The sequence below is a fragment of the Calliphora vicina genome, chromosome 1 (assembly GCF_958450345.1).
Source record: "Calliphora vicina chromosome 1, idCalVici1.1, whole genome shotgun sequence".
NCBI classification, from domain to species: Eukaryota; Metazoa; Arthropoda; class Insecta; order Diptera; family Calliphoridae; genus Calliphora; species Calliphora vicina.
This window is the reverse complement of record NC_088780.1, coordinates 111,412,112-111,430,038: the sequence shown is the minus strand read 5'-3', so window position 1 is coordinate 111,430,038 and position 17,927 is coordinate 111,412,112.

Sequence of the window (17,927 nt, the reverse complement as noted above, 5' to 3'; positions counted from 1 at the left end):
TTCAAACAGAACGAAACGGCTCTACTGATTTTTATGAAATTATCTACATATATATAATTGTCAAGTATGAGAATAGGTCGTGGAGTATATTTCATACCGATGGAACCAAAATATATTCACTAGAAGTAATTTGTATGGCAGAACAACGTTTGCCGAGACAGCTAGTATTTTAATAAAAATTATTTACACAAAACCAAAATTAACATTTTCTCAGTAATTTACAGTACAGGTCGCAATTTTGAAGATATTTAGATAAAATTTGATACTTATAATTTTGTCAGCCCAAGGACCAAGCCTATTACAATCGGTTCATTATTTCACCTAGCCCCCATACAAATATCCTCCCGAAATTGGACTTCATCGGTCAAATATGTTTAAGTTATACAAGTTTTTCTCCAAATAATTTTTTATGTGCGGAATTCATGTCACCAAATTTTGTTATGATCGGTACATAATTGGTCATAGCTCCCATATAAGATCCGCTTCCGAAAATCACTTTAACGTGCATAAATCTACTAAAAATATACACATAAAATTCAACATAAATAACTTTCATATAGATATAAATGACAGAATCTAATTTCATGGTGATTGGTCATAGCTGCCATATAAGTCCCACTTCCGAAAATCACTCACGAATATAAATTATTGAAATTTTAAAAGACAAAGGTTTTTGCTCATTTACTTAGTGTAGGGTATTATATGGTCGGGCTTGACCGACCATACTTTCTTACTTGTTTTTTTTTGTTTTGTTTACGTGGTTTTCTTTTGTGTCTCCAAATACAAACATTTATTATATTAATATGACGAAAATCAAAAATTTTGGAGAATTTGACTATAAATATTTTTAAATTTTGTTTCTTTTAACACGAATGCCATTTTGTAGTTTTGTACATAGAACCCAACCGAAAAATGGGAAACAAAAAAATTCTTCAAAAAAATCACACCGCTAGTGTTGTTTTTGTTTTATTTAACATAGCGTCATCGACAGCTAAAGCAGTTTTAAAGACACTTATAAAATGCTGAATCCATGAGGTTGAACACCGGCAACCTCATGGATTCAGCGTCACTATGGTTGAAGATGTTAACAGCTTCTGCTATCTCGGCAGTATTATCAACAAGAATGGAGGATCTAGTGCTGATATGATTAAGTGTGCCCGACGCACAGTGACTCAGGATCGTTTTTCATCGGCTAAACTCTGTAACTTTTGAACCGATAGAGATGTTTTAGAAATTTTTGATGGACAGATATTTTCTTGAATTTTACTCTAGTTTTAATTTAATTAAAATCGGCTGGCTCAGTATTTGTTGAGAAATTTAAAGCTCAAGTTGAACTTTTTTTAATTTTTTATAGTATTTGTTATGAAAATGCGATTTTTGTTTGTTTTTTGCGTCAACTTTACTTATAAAAAACTTTTAAGCTGATAAAAACAAGTAAGAAAGTATGTTCGGTCAAGCCCGACCATATAATACCACTATAATTTATTTACGTGAATAATTTTCGGAAGAGGGCATTATATGGGAGCTATGACTAATTATGGACCTATCGCCATGAAATTAGGTTGTGCGATTTTTGTCTATATGAATGTTATTTCTGTTGAATTTTATGTTTATACCAAAATTTTTAAGAGATTTATGCTCGTTAAAGTGATTTTCGGAAGCAAGCCTTATATGGGAGCTATGACTAATTATGGACCGATCATCATCAAATTAGGTGACATAAATTTAGTATTGAAAATTTGTGTACACAGAAAAAACTATTTCTTAAACCGTTTCAATTCAAATATTTGTCACATATTGAACTGGTTTCAATTATTGCATAATTAAATCAAGTATTCATTTGCTCAAAAACAAAATTTTTTGATATTTTCTACTGAATTTTGAGTTTTGAATTTTGAGTTTTGAATTTGATTATTTTGACAATTGAATATTCAGTTTTCTTTATTGGTTGAATTTCAAATACAAAAATTATTGAATAGATAATTTTCGTAATTGAAACACAAAAAATAACAAAAATGTGTTTTCAATTACGAAAATTATCTATACAATAATTTTTGTATTTGAAATTCAACCAATAACGAAAATTGAATATTCAATTGTCAAAATAATCAAATTCAAAACTCAAAATTCAAAAGAAAATATCAAGAAATTTTGTTTTTGAGCAAATCAATACTTGATTTAATTATGAAATAATTGAAACCAGTTCAATATGGGATAAATGTTTGAATTGAAATATAATTTTTTCTGTGTATGTACTTTCGTCAGTCATAATATAAACAGGTAAAATAAAAATAGAAAAAAAATTTCATTCAAATGAAAAAAGTGTTCAACAAACAGATCAAAACAGGTCAACAAGTATATATGGGCTTAAGGAGGACACTTTAGCCTTTCTCCTGGTGGTAAAATTAGTTTAACCCCTTTTGACCCTAAGGACTTCTATTCCACTGAAATTAAAATTTGACTAAAATATAGTACCTAAGAAAAAATTTTATAACACCGCAGGTGTAAACGGTACAGTGACACATCATACCAGTTCTTAAATACTATTACCCTACCAACATAACAAAAAAAAATCATCTTATTATCGATAATAGTTTGCGATTAATGATAATTTAATTCTGATAAAATTTACAAAAATCACATTATTTATAAATTAACATAAAATATTTGACTTTAACAGCATGCCACGCCCACAGTTGCCAATATTTTCATCTAATTTTTTGGCTGCATTAGTTTCAATGTATTTACTATTGAATGCCATTAAAATTTTTAAAATCGTAGTTAAAAAAGTTGGACTTTTGGCCTATGAAATTAAGTTCTAAGCCACCGGGCGACGGTCATACATACATATGTACATTAGTGTATATGGGTGCTCAAGCATAATTTAAAAGCTTATAGCATAAAGTATTATTTAGTAGTTTTTGCCAAAAATCTGGTTTGTCGGCCGTTTTTTTAATTTTTTTTCGTAACTTTGTCAAAACTCACGATTTTTATTATTTTGGGAAAACATTTTTATGATGTTTGTAACGCCCAAAAATATTAGTCTAACACCCACCTTAAAGTATACCGATCGACTTAGAATAGAGAACTTTCATAGAGACCTAAATCACACGACCTAATATCATGGTGATCGGTCCATAATTGGTCATAGCCCCCATATTCCGAAAATCACTCAAAAATATAAATATATGTTATATTTAAATAAATTAAAGTATTTTTATTTAATTTTAAATTTCCCGTATCCCTAATAAAAAAAAACATATTCCGAGAATCACTCAAAAATGTAAATATATGTTATATTTAAATAAATTAAAGTATTTTTATTTAATTTTAAATTTCCCGTATCCCGGGAAAAAAATTTAAATTTCGCGGGAATTCCCGACAATAATTTTACGGGAACTCCCGGGATTTCCCGGCGGGATATGACAGCAGACCTGGAAAATGTTATATTTCGATAACATTTCCAATAATCCAATATTATTATATAAACTTATGATCAATCGAAGATCAGATTTTATGATCGTCTGTTTTTATGGCTGTAACTGGACAAGATAGAATGGAGGAGTCAGGACAAAAAACTGAATTGATAGTCGAACAAACACAATTTGTTTCGCATGTAAAAAACAAAAGTGCTGTACTGGAACAGAAATTGTTTTGAATTTTATCACAAATAAGTTCGATTTTGATTTAGATTTTATGAACCATATACAGGATCTCATAATTTTAAATTAATATTTTGTGTTTTTTTAATGTTTTTTACTGAATTGTTTGTTATTTCATTGTTTATCAATTATAAAATATTAAATAAAATAAAAAAATTTTAAAGAAAAAGCTCCTTTATATATCCTTTCCCGTCATATTTTCAGTCCCCCGGGAAAAGTATAAAACCGATTCAAAATGCGTTGGCATTGGTACATCTAATACTAAAAGTTTATCCAACAGTATCAATTAGAACTCGAGATATAAGAAAACTAAAATTGTCAAAAAAAATATACGAATTTCTGACTTTGAGAATCCCTTAAGCCAAACTTAAACAACATAACCTTAGTATTAACATTAACACCAAAGAACACATTTGTTTTTCATCGAACAACACCGCTTAGATCAAAATCCAATGAAATTGTGGCTGTAATGACGAAAAAAGCAAATGGGACATATGTGTCCCATTCGTCGTCAAAGGGTTAAGCGCCTATGCTTTACGAAGCAGGCCCTTTATGCTTAAAATGGTGCAGTCGTATGATATGGAAGGACAATTAACGTTATTTGAATTTATACGTGTTTGATAGTTTCAATCTGTTACTAAGGCCGTCTGGTCACAGATATTCCATTAAATATTAAATTAAAATAGTAAAAAATTGCGATAACTTAGTAATCACGTAAGCTAAATATAGGATTCTATGAAATAGGAACCGTGTCAAATTTAATATTACTACAGTTCCGCATTTTTTATGCTCGCTACTGTACATATTTATTGTTTATTTCAATTTTTCATTATTTGTAAAAAAAAAAATTTTTGTAGTTTAAATGTCATTATTATTATTTATTAATTTAATTAGTTATTGGATGATCACTTTAGTATTAGTTAATTTTTATACCCTACACTACCATAGTTATGAGGGTATTATGCCATTGTGCTGATGTTTGTAACGCCCAAAAATATTAGTCTAACCTTAAAGTAAACCGATCGACTCAGAATCATCCTCTGAATGTATATTGCGTCAGAGCTGATGTTTGCAACAAAGCATATTAATAATTGTTTAACTTAACTTTTTAACATTTCCTAACTTTAAGAAAAATTAGTAACCTTTGATTGTGGACTCACATGTTCCGATGGTCTACCGATATTTTTTATTTCGATGCACAAACTAAATTCAGTATTTTTGATTTTCTTCATATACATACATATGCATCTATCCCTGTTGCTTTTTCTATCAGTTTGAATCCCTATTTTTTATTATTGTGTACAATTCTGAGAATAATGTTTGTTTTGTTGAAATAAACGTTTATTTAGTTTGTTTGGAAAAATTTTCAATATAACTATGTACACTTACATAGTTTCATAGCTATTGGATTTTTTATTTATATTTCACTAGATGAGCGCCCCGGCTTCGCCCGGTGGCTATGTATTTACTAATGTTAGTTCTTCAAGTATCTCCGAAAACTGTCTCTTATTATCCTGAAAATTTCGAATCGAATAAAAAAAAATCAGCCAAATCGTTCCAGCCGTTCTGACGTGATGTCATTACATACATGGACCATTTCATTTTTATATATGTATATAGATAGATTTACCCATTGATGATATCAAGATAACAAATAAATTACAAAATTTTATATGATGTTAATCGTACGGTAATTAACGTATTGTACGGTAATTTAGATCTCCAAATGGTAGGACGGTAATTTCTACATTTGTACGGTAATTTTAAAAATTTAAATTTTTAAGCATTGTAAGAAAATCCATTTTTGGGATTTTCGCTCCTATTGTTAATAATTGCGGGATTCCTTTTGACCTTTTTACATTTTTTTTTATTATTTGGTTTTAAAAATGACAAATTTAAAATACTTTGAATATTTTATTGAGTTTTGTTAATAAATAAAGATTTTATTACATATTTATTGAGTTTCTAAAACTAAAATTTGTATCAAAATTTTCATAGAATTACAAATACTAGGAGAAATTTGATTCATATTTATTCCGAACTATTTTTTTTTTGTTTAGATATGTTAATTTTTGGTCTTACAAAAAAAAATTTCAAATCAATTACTCAATTAGATTCAAATAATTAACTCATTTTGTTTTAAATAAAAAATGAGTTAAGTCACCTTTTCGCCAGAAAAAACAGCAAAACTCTACTATTTTTTTAATTGAAAATCGTTTATGTTTGGATTATTAGTAATTTATTTGTCTAATTTCTCTAAATTCAGTTCATTCGTCCAAAAATACGCCCTATATATTTAAAAAAGTGGACCAAATTTTAAAATTTCAATTTTTAAATGCCTATAACTCGGCAATGATAAGAGATAAATAGCACACGCCAGCATATCTTGAGTAACAAAACATTTATTTTGATATATATCTCACTCGCATTCTACTAAGCGACCAAAAACATCTTAAATGAATAGACCTATGCTTTCCTTAAGCAAAAAAAAATAGAAAAGGGCCCATTTAAAAAAAAAATCACAAACATTTTTCGATTTCGGAAAAAAATGTCAAACATTTTTTATTTATTTTTTTAATATTTTTTTCGAAAGATTGAAGAAATAGCTATCTAAACTATTTAGGACACATTTTGCTAAGAACAATTGTTAATAAGTTACATGGATGAGACTGACATTGGTGCAAATTTCATTAAAATCGGCCCAAAAATATATAACATTTCGCTATCTTTTATTTAGAAATTCCAAATACTGAAAAATTTGACCTTCACGATTTAAGGTTATCGTTTTCCGATTTTAGTAAAACTTTCTGACCATATTTAAAATGACAAATACTACAATATTATGAATAGGTTTTACTTAAAATTTATAACATTAAGGAAATTGGGCTCATTCGCCTAAATATGGACAAAAAATTAGTTTTTCTTGAAAATCGCAGAATTTAAATCGGAGGTACGGAATAACTGTAAGAGGTATTGACATAATTTTTTCATATTTTTATTCCCTAGTTTGATCTCAATAAATCCCAATGTGATGACAAAAAAATTCTGAAATTTGTTTCACAAAATGTTTAAAAATTTTAAAATGGAGATTTGAAACAGCCGGTTATAGGTTAACGGTATCCTACGAAGACAAAAACTCATACACAAGTAAATACGGATATATTTTAAATAAAAATTAGCTTTTATTTTAATTTTTCTAGAAATATGTTAATTTTTTTTCCTAAATCTTTTGTTCAAGTGGCCTGAAACACGTTAATGGTCTGGCGATAATTACGTACACATTTCGATTCTTTTGCATTCAATTGCAAAAGTATTTATTTAGTAGCAAAATTTTTAATATATCTGAAAAATTGGCATTTTTTCCGAATTTTGGCGATAATACAGTTTTTGGGTCATTTTGACCCAAAGGAGATGCAGGGTTAACTTCCAAAAAAAAATTTTAATGTAATATTCATTAATATAAATAAATCTATACATTTCTAGAAAACAATGCAGAAATTTAACGAGTTTCACCTATTTATTCCATATAAATAGTAAAATTTTGCATATATCTGAACTTTGACCTCGATGCGCGTCCAGAAATCGTTGACCGATTTGGCTCAAATTTTCATCACTTAACTTTTAGGTCTAGTGTCACAATATTCCACCCGGCACTCTTCAAAATTTTAACAAAAAATTTTTTCCATACAACTGATTGTCACTCTAATGTATATGTCATATGTTTGTCTTTTCAAATTCAAGTTTCCGCAACTACTTTAATCTTTCAATTTAGTTTTATTTTTTAGCTTGAAACTTAAAAAGAAACTTATTGAATATCAAATTCAACTTTTTAAACACAGCACTAATTTCAGAAAAATATTAATTTCACATTTATTCCAAATAGTATGAAGAAATATGCAATTCACAGCGTTTTCCTCGATGTCAAAAAATTTATTGTTTTGTAAAAACGCTGAAAACGGATTTTCCCACGAATGAGACCTAGCTATTTATTTTCACTCCTGTAAACTCCAAAATTATGAAATTCATCAAAAGCGCGGAAAATAAAATCTTCACAAAAAGGCATACGTACTTAATTTTATACAGTATTTATATAATTGAAAAATGCTGTTTTAGAAAAGTACCACAAATTTGTATACATTATTTGTCCGAATTTCATAAAAGTATCAAAACAAATTTGAGATTGTTGAGATTTACAACAATCTTCGTGGAGTAATGCCTCCAATTCTTGGTCTTTAAAGTTTTTTTGCTGGCTTGGGAGATCTTTGTTTTTCGAGTCAAAATCACCACTTCTGAACCGCAGGAATCATCTCTAGCACATTGATACCGATAGATCACATTCACCATAAGCTTTGTTGAACCATCGCACAGTAAAGCATAATGTAGCGCATATAAAGCTTTGGTGGTCAGGGCTGTCAGATGTGACGATTACTCGCCAAACGTGCCGATTTTTCATTGCCTTTGGCGAACAAAATTTCCAATTGGCGACATGGTGATTTTTTGGCGATTTACAGACTAGTTGGCGATTTTTTAACAAATTATTTGTTTTTCTTGAAATATTTTTGTTGATATTTTTTAACCCAATAGTTAATAAAATTAATAATTTATAATCTGATAATATGGATGCAGGTAGCATACATCGCACTGGTTCCTCTAAAGAGCGAATCGATGTGCAGTGGTCATATCTACCCACTGTAAAAATCTGCTATCTTTCGCCAAAAAATACAGTTGTATCCGTACAGTTGTTTCATTGCAATATATTAAAAAGGAAATAGTTTTTTGCTTCTACTGAACTTTTTAAAATTTTGAGTTGACTCTCTTTAGAGGAATCAGTGCGACATGATCAAATAGTTTCAACAATATTAATTTTTGCTTCAATAGTGTTTAAGCCGTCATTTTTAAGTAATAATGGAAATATTGATAACTTAATATGCCCATTAAAATTGGCTATTGGTTCGACGGATTCTTTGGAATCAGGAATCTATCGATTTTGGCACAGAATTTGAAATGGAATTACAAAATATAAAAATGGAGGAATATGATGTAGAAATTTTAAAAGAAAATGGTTTTTTGTACTTAAAAAGCTTTTAAAAGAAATGCTTAAATGGTTACCACAAAATATAGCTCTTTTTAAAGTATATAATGAATTTTCAATATTGAAATGGAAATTTTAGGTAGTTCAAAATTAATTAACTTTATTTTTCAATCCAAAAGTATCTGCAGGGGAATATGAATTGCTATGGTCAAAATTAGCATATATAAATTGGACTCAGATCTTTAAAGGTGAAATTCCAACAAAATTTGTTAGATTTTTGACCACAAGTTTACAATTATTGAGATGCAGGTGGAATTAAATAAAATAAATATTATTGTTTACACTATAATGTTCAATAACTAAGTGAGAATAAATGACAGATAGTACAAATTACACAGGGCAACAAAATCGAAAAAAATTTAGAGGCCTTTAAAATAATTTTGATGTATTTTGTTTCCAGTAGTACAAATATAGTCCCTGTTTTAATGGTGTTTGTTGCTCTTTTTTAAAAGAAGGACAAAAAAGACCCATGCCTTGGGGATTTAGAGGGTTAACATATTATACAAAAATGTTCTTCGTAAATTTTACATAAATTTGCTGAATACATTTTATACCTAAAATGTTCTTTAAAATAAAATTCTTAATAAATGCGAAATTAACCCTATGCTCTCTTTTGTTCTGTCTTATTTCTGACTTTCTGGTTGTATTTTCCATTTTGATATATTCAGGGAATTATAGTAAAATTTCACGTATAATTTTTTTCCAGAACATTTTAACCCCTTGGATCGCTGTTTTAATGGTGATTTTTGCATTTTTTTAAAAGAAGGATAAAAAAGACCCATCCCTTGAGGATTTAGCCTTTCAGTGTAGTACCGATAAATCAATTTTGACAGGTTTTTTTTTCCTTAAAAAACCTTAAATAATTCATCAATGTTCACAATTTCGTAATTAAAAAGTTTAAAATAATCTGCTGATATCTTTAATAAAGTATTTATTTCCATATTTAATGCCTTAAAGAAATACAAATTTGTTTGTTGTTTTTTATTTGTCAACTTAATCATCTCATCTCAAATTTGCATTATTGAGAATAATATTTTTAGGTAACTTTTGACAAAAATCCAAAAAGTGCTAAATAAGCGCCATCCTAGTATTCAAGTATATTTCTTTTCATCCAAAATCTAGCCTCAGATTTTGAGGATCCTAGTTATGATCTTTTTATGAGCCCACTTGTGATGCTTGTTAAATACTTTTATCGTTATTCGACATTGTTTCATTATAATGAAACAATGTATAGACACTCTGCCATTTATATAATATATGATATTTACAAAGATATGCATCAGTGAATGCTGTATCTATAAATTCTGCGAAATTAAAACATTTAAGAAAAAAGCGTTAGAGAAATAGGCGTTAAAAAGCAACAACCTATGAATATATTTATTTAAAATGCTTCTTTTTTAGAAAATTTATTGCATTTAATTGTAATAAATTGAAGCGGAGAGAATTGAACCAAACGAACTAAATAAAATTAAAATTTAAATACTTATACAAGTAATGTTGAACTAAGATCGGATTGTTTTATAGTATTCAGTAATATTCTTTGAATTATTACAGATTAATTATAATAAAATGAACTTGAGCCTAATTAAAATTTACTTTCAAATTATATAAAATTCTAAGACCATAACAATTTAGGTAACTACTAGACATTTTTCTATTAAATTAGCAAAGTTTATTAAATGTTAGTGATTTTGTTATATGGCAGGAAGTTAATTATAATCAAAATTTTATCATAGTTGAAAATCTATGAGAAAAAGATATTTCAAAGTTAATTTTTGTTAAAGTCGACTTTATTATACCCTACATCACTGTAGTGGGGAAGGTATATTGGGTTAGTTCTGATGTTTGTTACGTGTAAAAATATAGATATCCAAATCAAATTCAGTACAAATAAGTTCTATATAAGCCGAACTCTCATTACCTAATTTTGTGACTATTGGTCCATTATTAGTCATAGCTCCCATATAAAACCCACTTCCGAAATTCATTTTAACGAGTATACATTTCTTAAAAATGTTGTTATTCAAATAAAATTCAACACAAATAAGTTTCATTTATATAAAAGATATGCCACGTATTTTTATGGCGATTGGTCCCATATAAATTTTAAACAGTTTAAAATCATCTTCTTGGTGTAGGGTATCATATGTTCGGGCTTGACCGACAATAGTTTATTATTTGTTTTTATATGATTTTCTATTTTCAAACAAAATCCTTGAAAATAGCTGGTTTTTGCCACATATGTTCAGACAAGATTCAACGAAAATTATTTTCAATTAACTTAATTTACTTGTTTTACTATTGATATGATTCCGATGTAAAACCTAGACTCTAGGTTGTTTGAAGTTAGAATGTATGTACATATATTTACTTATAGTACAAAAACAAAATGTATTGTAGTTAAAACTTTGCATCTAAGTTGTCAATATAAGAATATAGGAATGTTTATACCTCTGTACACTAGAACGTACCTCTAAAAAAAATAATATGAAGTATTTCTGCAAGGCAGTTACGAAAATTTTTTTTTAATTTTTTTAATGTAGGGGTCGCCTTTTTACATTTTTCGTTATATTTGCCATTTACAGCCGGATCTTAAAATATGATATATCAATATTTTCGCCATCTCGAGACAAACACATTGATATATCATACTTTAAGATCCATTGAACTAAGTATCCGTTTCTAGTATTTATCCTCTAGGTATAAAAAACATTTTTTTCGTAACTGCCTTGCTGAAATACTTCATATTAGGGGGTGTACGGCGAACTTTTGTTTTGCTTGTAAGGTGGTACACTCTACTGTACACCCTACACCATGATTTATTAGAATATAATACATATAAGCTTGTCATTACATGTAGTGCACGTTTACTGTAACCATTTCAACATTGTTACAAGTTTTTTAACAATATTATAGTCACAGTAACTATATACATGATTGTGGTAACCGTAATATGGTTAATTTACGATTCACATGATTGTTTCAACCATATATGTGGTTACAGTAAACAAGTATGTGTTTGTGACAACCATATTTATGATGAATAATTTTATCACAATATATTGTTCTCAGATTATGATATCCATAAGCCGAGAGCAACATATTATGGTAAGTCCATGATCACATAAATGGTTGTCACAAACATATACTTGTTTACTGTAACCATATACAAGTATGGTTGATACAATCATGTGAATTGTAAATTATCCATATTATGAAATGATTCTTTCGATATGTCGAAGTGGAAATATTAGAGTCCTCATGGCAAAAGCTATCGAAAAATCGATGGCACCATATCGATTGCTAAATGGACCCACGGTAATATATATTTTTTCAAATTTTAAAATGTATTTTTTGATATTCAGGAATTTGCAATTTATAACTCAAAAATCTAACTTTTGAAAGAAATGTGATTTATTGATAAAATTTTAAAGGACATATCTAAGTAATTTCGTCTAAACTACAAAACATGTAAAGAATTTGTTTTCCCATATTCTATTTCACAATAATGGTAAGTTTGGCTGGGTCGAAAATGCATTCCAATTTGCCAATTATCTAAGTAACTTGGAAATTATATTTTTTGAATTATTACAGAGTAATTATAATAAATGAACTTTAGGCAAATTAAATTTACTTTCAAATTATAAAAAAACTTTTATAAAACAAGCTTTTATTTAAATGATCTAGAAATAAGAGAATAAACTTTAAATTAAATCAAACTATTTATTACATTATACACAAAAATGCATATCTGGAATGAATTTCATGAAGTAGTTTTTGTTTTGTTATTTTTAAGTTTTTTTTAAGAATTTTTTGATTTAAAACTTGCCTACATGAGAAAGTTAAGATTGTAATGCAAATGTTTTCAGTATAATCCTCATGTGTGTGACAGGGTAACCGGATAACTTTTTGAAATTTAATTGCAATTATCTTTGTATGCAGAATTTCTAAGCGCTTGAAACTTTCTGAGAACTCAACTTTTTATTGGTTTGTTATACTTGTTATACCCTACACCACCATAGTGGGGAAGGTATATTGGGTTAGTGCTGATGTTTGTAACGTGCAAAAATATTGCCCCAACACCCACCTTAACCCTTTGTCGACCGACAGTACTTATAAGTACCTTAACAATAATAAGCTTACAAAATGAATACAAAACATATTTTGACCCTTTTGGCCCAAAAGTACTTTGAAGTACACTATCATCTTTGGACTAATATATTTTTTTGCCTATTGGCAATTTCACTTGCCCAGCATAACGGTGAATTATTTTATGTTCTCATTGTGGTGTTTATTTATGTTGTAATGATACAAAATACTGTTTCGTAAAATACCATAAAATAGACATAAAAGTTACTAAACTAATCAATAAATTTAAACAAAAATCGATGAGTTTTTTAATCTTTTGGCTGATACTGACCCAACGGTACCAGGTCATTTTCGGATCCTTGCAGGTCCCTTTCGGTTTCTTGCAGATCCTCCACAAAGTTAAAATTTTGTAAATAACTTCCTGAAGTACTTATTTTCAACATTTCAGCGGTTTATAGCCTTGGTCCACAAGGGGTTAAGGTATAGCAATCTGCTCAGGATCACTTTCTGAGTCGATTATGCGATGTCCGTCCGTCCATGTGAACCTTGTAATCAAGCTACAGGTCGCAATTTCAAAGATAATTCTACAAAATTTGGACGAAGGACGAAGCCTATTGAATTTTGTTAGAATCAGTCCATTATTTCTCCTAGCCCCTATCTGGAAATAGTTAAGGGCTCATAATATCTTAGTTATATAGATATCCAAACCAAATTCAGCACAATTAAGTTTTATATAATCCGAATCAAATTTTGTGTTGATCGGTCCACAATTAGTCATAGCCTCCATATAGACCCACTTCCGAAAATCACTTCCAATAAAATTCAGTACAAATAATTTATATATATACGAAAGTCATGTCACTAAATTATATAACGATCGGTCCATAATTAGTCATAGCTCCAATATAATTCCCACTTCCGAAAATCATTTTAAAGAGTATAGATTTCTTCAAAATGTTCAAATACTATAATACAACACAAATATAAATATACAGAAGTCGTGTCACCTAATTTTATGCTGATTGGTCCATAATTAGATTGGTGTAGGTATCATATGATCGGGCTTGACCGAATAGACTTTCCTTCTTGTTTATTATATTCATATTTTGAATATTTCTAATTATAGTGAAAACAAGTTTAAAAATATACAAATGACTATAAAATATTGAAGAAATTCGTGAAAAGTTTTGACAACCCTTTGGAAGTTTTATTTACTAATATGTAATCTAATCTTATTTTACATTTCCTTCAATGAAAATAAACAACTTCAATACTTACCTTCAGTGCCAATAACCAATAACAATTAATTAGTACTCATTCTTATGATATTGAATATTTGGATGGTATTTTATATTTTCTTGGAATATTTAATACATAGAAATAAAATCCATTAAAATTTAAGATTAATGAATACATATTTACAAATTTCTTAATATGTAACTGCAATAAAATAACATACATTTAACAACATATGTAATCAATTTTAAAATACATTGTACATATATAAATAGACGTACATATTTTCTAACAAATCTGTCCAGTACTCAGATCCCTGAACAATTAAAAAGAAATTAAACATATATGTATATTTTATACTTTATTGTTATTTTGGCATTAAAACTTATAAATTAGTTTAATTAACCTTCATATTCATAAACAATGTTTAGGCTTATTTACATTTTCGTTTACTAAACAAAATTACCATACAAAATTTTAATGAATTTTGTATTATTAACCTTTGAACAATTTTAAAACTGTTTATGAACACGGAGGTAATTATGTATGTAGATATTTGTTGTATAAATTGAAGATTTGCTATTATTTTAATATAATTAAATTATTTACAGTTTGTAAAAATTCGTAATTTTTCTCCAAGTTTGGAATACAGTTTCATTGGTCTAAAATTTATTAGTTAATTTTTTCACATGTTTTATATTTTATTTCATTTAATTTAATATATTTTATACAATCACAGGTGTGAGGACACTAACACGAATACAAACATTTAAAAAACGGGAAATGATAGAGCAAAAATAACCAAAAAGAAAAAAAGAAACTTATGAAACATCTGTGTTTTAATTTACGTTTTCTCATTATCTAAATTTTTAATATATTTTTTTTGTGTAAATGTAGTGTAAGTTTTTAAGTTCATAAAGAAATTAAAAAAAGATTCATACAAAATTGTTAAAATACCGTAAAAACATACAAAAATATTGTTTTAATTTCTTGGTATTTATATACTTACATACATATGTATATTATTGCAAACAGATGTGATTAGAACAATTGGATTATTGAGGTTTATAAATACATTTATTTATGATTTTAATAAGGATATTCACAATCAAGCATAAATGTATTTTTATTTTTAATTTATTGTTTAGTTTTCTTATATTTCAGTGTATTGCACAGAAGTAAAATATATTTTAATCAGGCTCTATTTAAAATATAATTTACTTTTATTTGCAACAACTTATTTGTTTGTATTGTTTAACATTACTATCAGCCATTAACCAACATGATCATTATGGAAATTCGTATTGCTGAAATGATAAAATTTCGTTTTAAATATCGTATTATTATTACTTTACTTTTGAGAAACTGAAAGAATAAATTAAATAAATATGTTTTCATTACATTGTGATACAAAAGTGGACGCATAAAATATGTAAAATATCATCTAGCAACTCTGTTTCATTGGTGTCCATAGTGTCCACAGGAAATACTTATAGTTTTTCTCGATCACTTCATATATAAGTACTTATGTATATGTACTTTTGAAACTAATTTTAAAATTGTTTCTTTTGTTTGAAATATACATATCGTTGGCTTAGTCGGCAAATATGCTTAGTCCGTTTTTTTTTTAAATTTTTCTGGAGGGTCAAAAAACTGTCTAATTATACCCAACATCACCATAGTGTCTAACACCCATCTTAAAGTATACTGATCGACTCAGAATCAACCGTCAGATCGTAATTTTGAAGATAATTCGAGACATACAAATGTCCTCCCGAAATAGGAGTTTATCGGTCATAAGTTTATACAAAACTTTTATATACACTGGATTCATGTCACCTAATTTTATGATGATAGGTCCATAATTAGTAATAGCTCCGGAAATCCAAAAATGTTGGTATCGACATAAAATTTAACAGAAATAAGTTTCATATAGACATAAATTACGGGACCTAATTTCATGGCGATCGGTCTATAATTAATTAATAGCTTCCATATAAGGCCCACTTCTGCAAATCACCTACGAAATTATTGAAATTTTTTTTTTAAGAAAAATTATTTTGATCATTTACTCTGTGTACGGTATTATATGGTCGGGCTTGACCGACCACATGTTCTAACTTGTTTTTGTTGTATAACTTGTTTTTAATAAAAAATACTTAAGGGCTGAGACTGAGACTTTAGGGCTGAGATCGAAAAAACACAAGTAACACAAGTTTTTCATTCATTTCATTTCTGATTATAATGAGAGACGAGAAAAAAGTGCGTACTAAAATTATTAAATATTTTCAACAAAAAACATATAACTGCTGCATAATGGGTGACGAAATATACGTATGAACAATTTTTCGCAGCTTGCGGGTCAATATTTTTATGTTGCTGATGCTCGAGGGAAGGTTGTAGAAAAGTTTAGGACCCAAAAGCACAAAATTTTCTCAAAACGTTCTTTGCATGGCAAACAATATGCTGTTGCGGCAAAAGAAGCCAAATATTTGTTACAAATTTGTCTATAAATAGCGAATTTGACATCAGGGAATGTTTATAAAAGAGAATGCTTACATTCATAAGACTTCTTAATGTGTCCACTTAGTTTTGTCCTGATTTGGCATCCTGTCACTATGGTAAGTAAGGTATTGAGTGGTACAAGAACAATAATGTGATATTTGTGCCAAGAGATGCAAATCCTCCAAACTGCCTGGAGCAAAGTCCAGTGGAGAGATATTAGGATATTGTTAAAGGGAATTGAAGAGCACAAAAAAGGTGTCCAAAAGTGTTGTTCGAACAAAGTGACAGAAGGCTCAATAAAAAGGTTCATAAATTCATTACTATTGATTTTAGAGCTATAAAAATAATATTTTTTGTAAATTGTAATTTCATTTTTATTAACATATATGTATGTTAAGATTTTTTCGATCTCAGTCCTTATTTCATTGCTGTTGACAAAAATATATACTTAAGTAATACAGTATTTTTTTATTGCTGCTTACAAAAATAATTTATTTTATACATGTTTGTTCGTTTAAATTAAATAAATTAATAATTTAAAACCATTTCATAGATGTTAACTCAGGGACAGGGACCCGAAATAACTGTTATTTTTGTTTAAATAAGCAATTGTTCATACAAAAATAACTGGAAAAACAATAGGTCCCGTAATAATAGTTATCGTGCTGCGGACATGTCAACTGACCACCTAGATCGTGTGATATAACACTTCTGGATTTTTTCTGTGGAGTTATGTGAAGTTAAATAAGTAATTCGCTAGATAATTGGTTTTATAAAAAAAAATATATAATTTGTTGGCCGTGGGGTTTTAGACTTTATTCAAATTTGGCACACATATATCCTATGGAGACGCTTTGATATTTCCATTTTTAAATTTTCAAATTTTAAAAAAATCGCGATTTAATTCTAGATTTCGGGTTATGAAAAATGACAAAAATTCTAAAAATGTATGTAAGATTTTGCATTGATATCATGCAAAGCTGTGGTCCGAGTCGGTTGATTGTCAAACTATTATGATCTCTTTGCATTATGGGAATATTTTAATATAAATTGTGCATTCATGACGCAAATGCAATTTTCTGATGTATATTTGACAAATTTCTAATCCGATCACAAATTGAAATTTGTGAAAAAAAGTGCAAAATTTTAAAAATTTTAAAATGGAAATTGCTAATTTACTTTATAGAGTCTCAAGGTAAATTTTTGGGTGATGTAGGTTGTAAAGAATGATATACTTTATGCAAAATATGGAAACTGAAGTCGTAATGACAAACTCATGGTGAAAGAAATAAAAATATCTAACTTTACTTTAAAATTTGATCAACATAGTTAGTATATTGCAA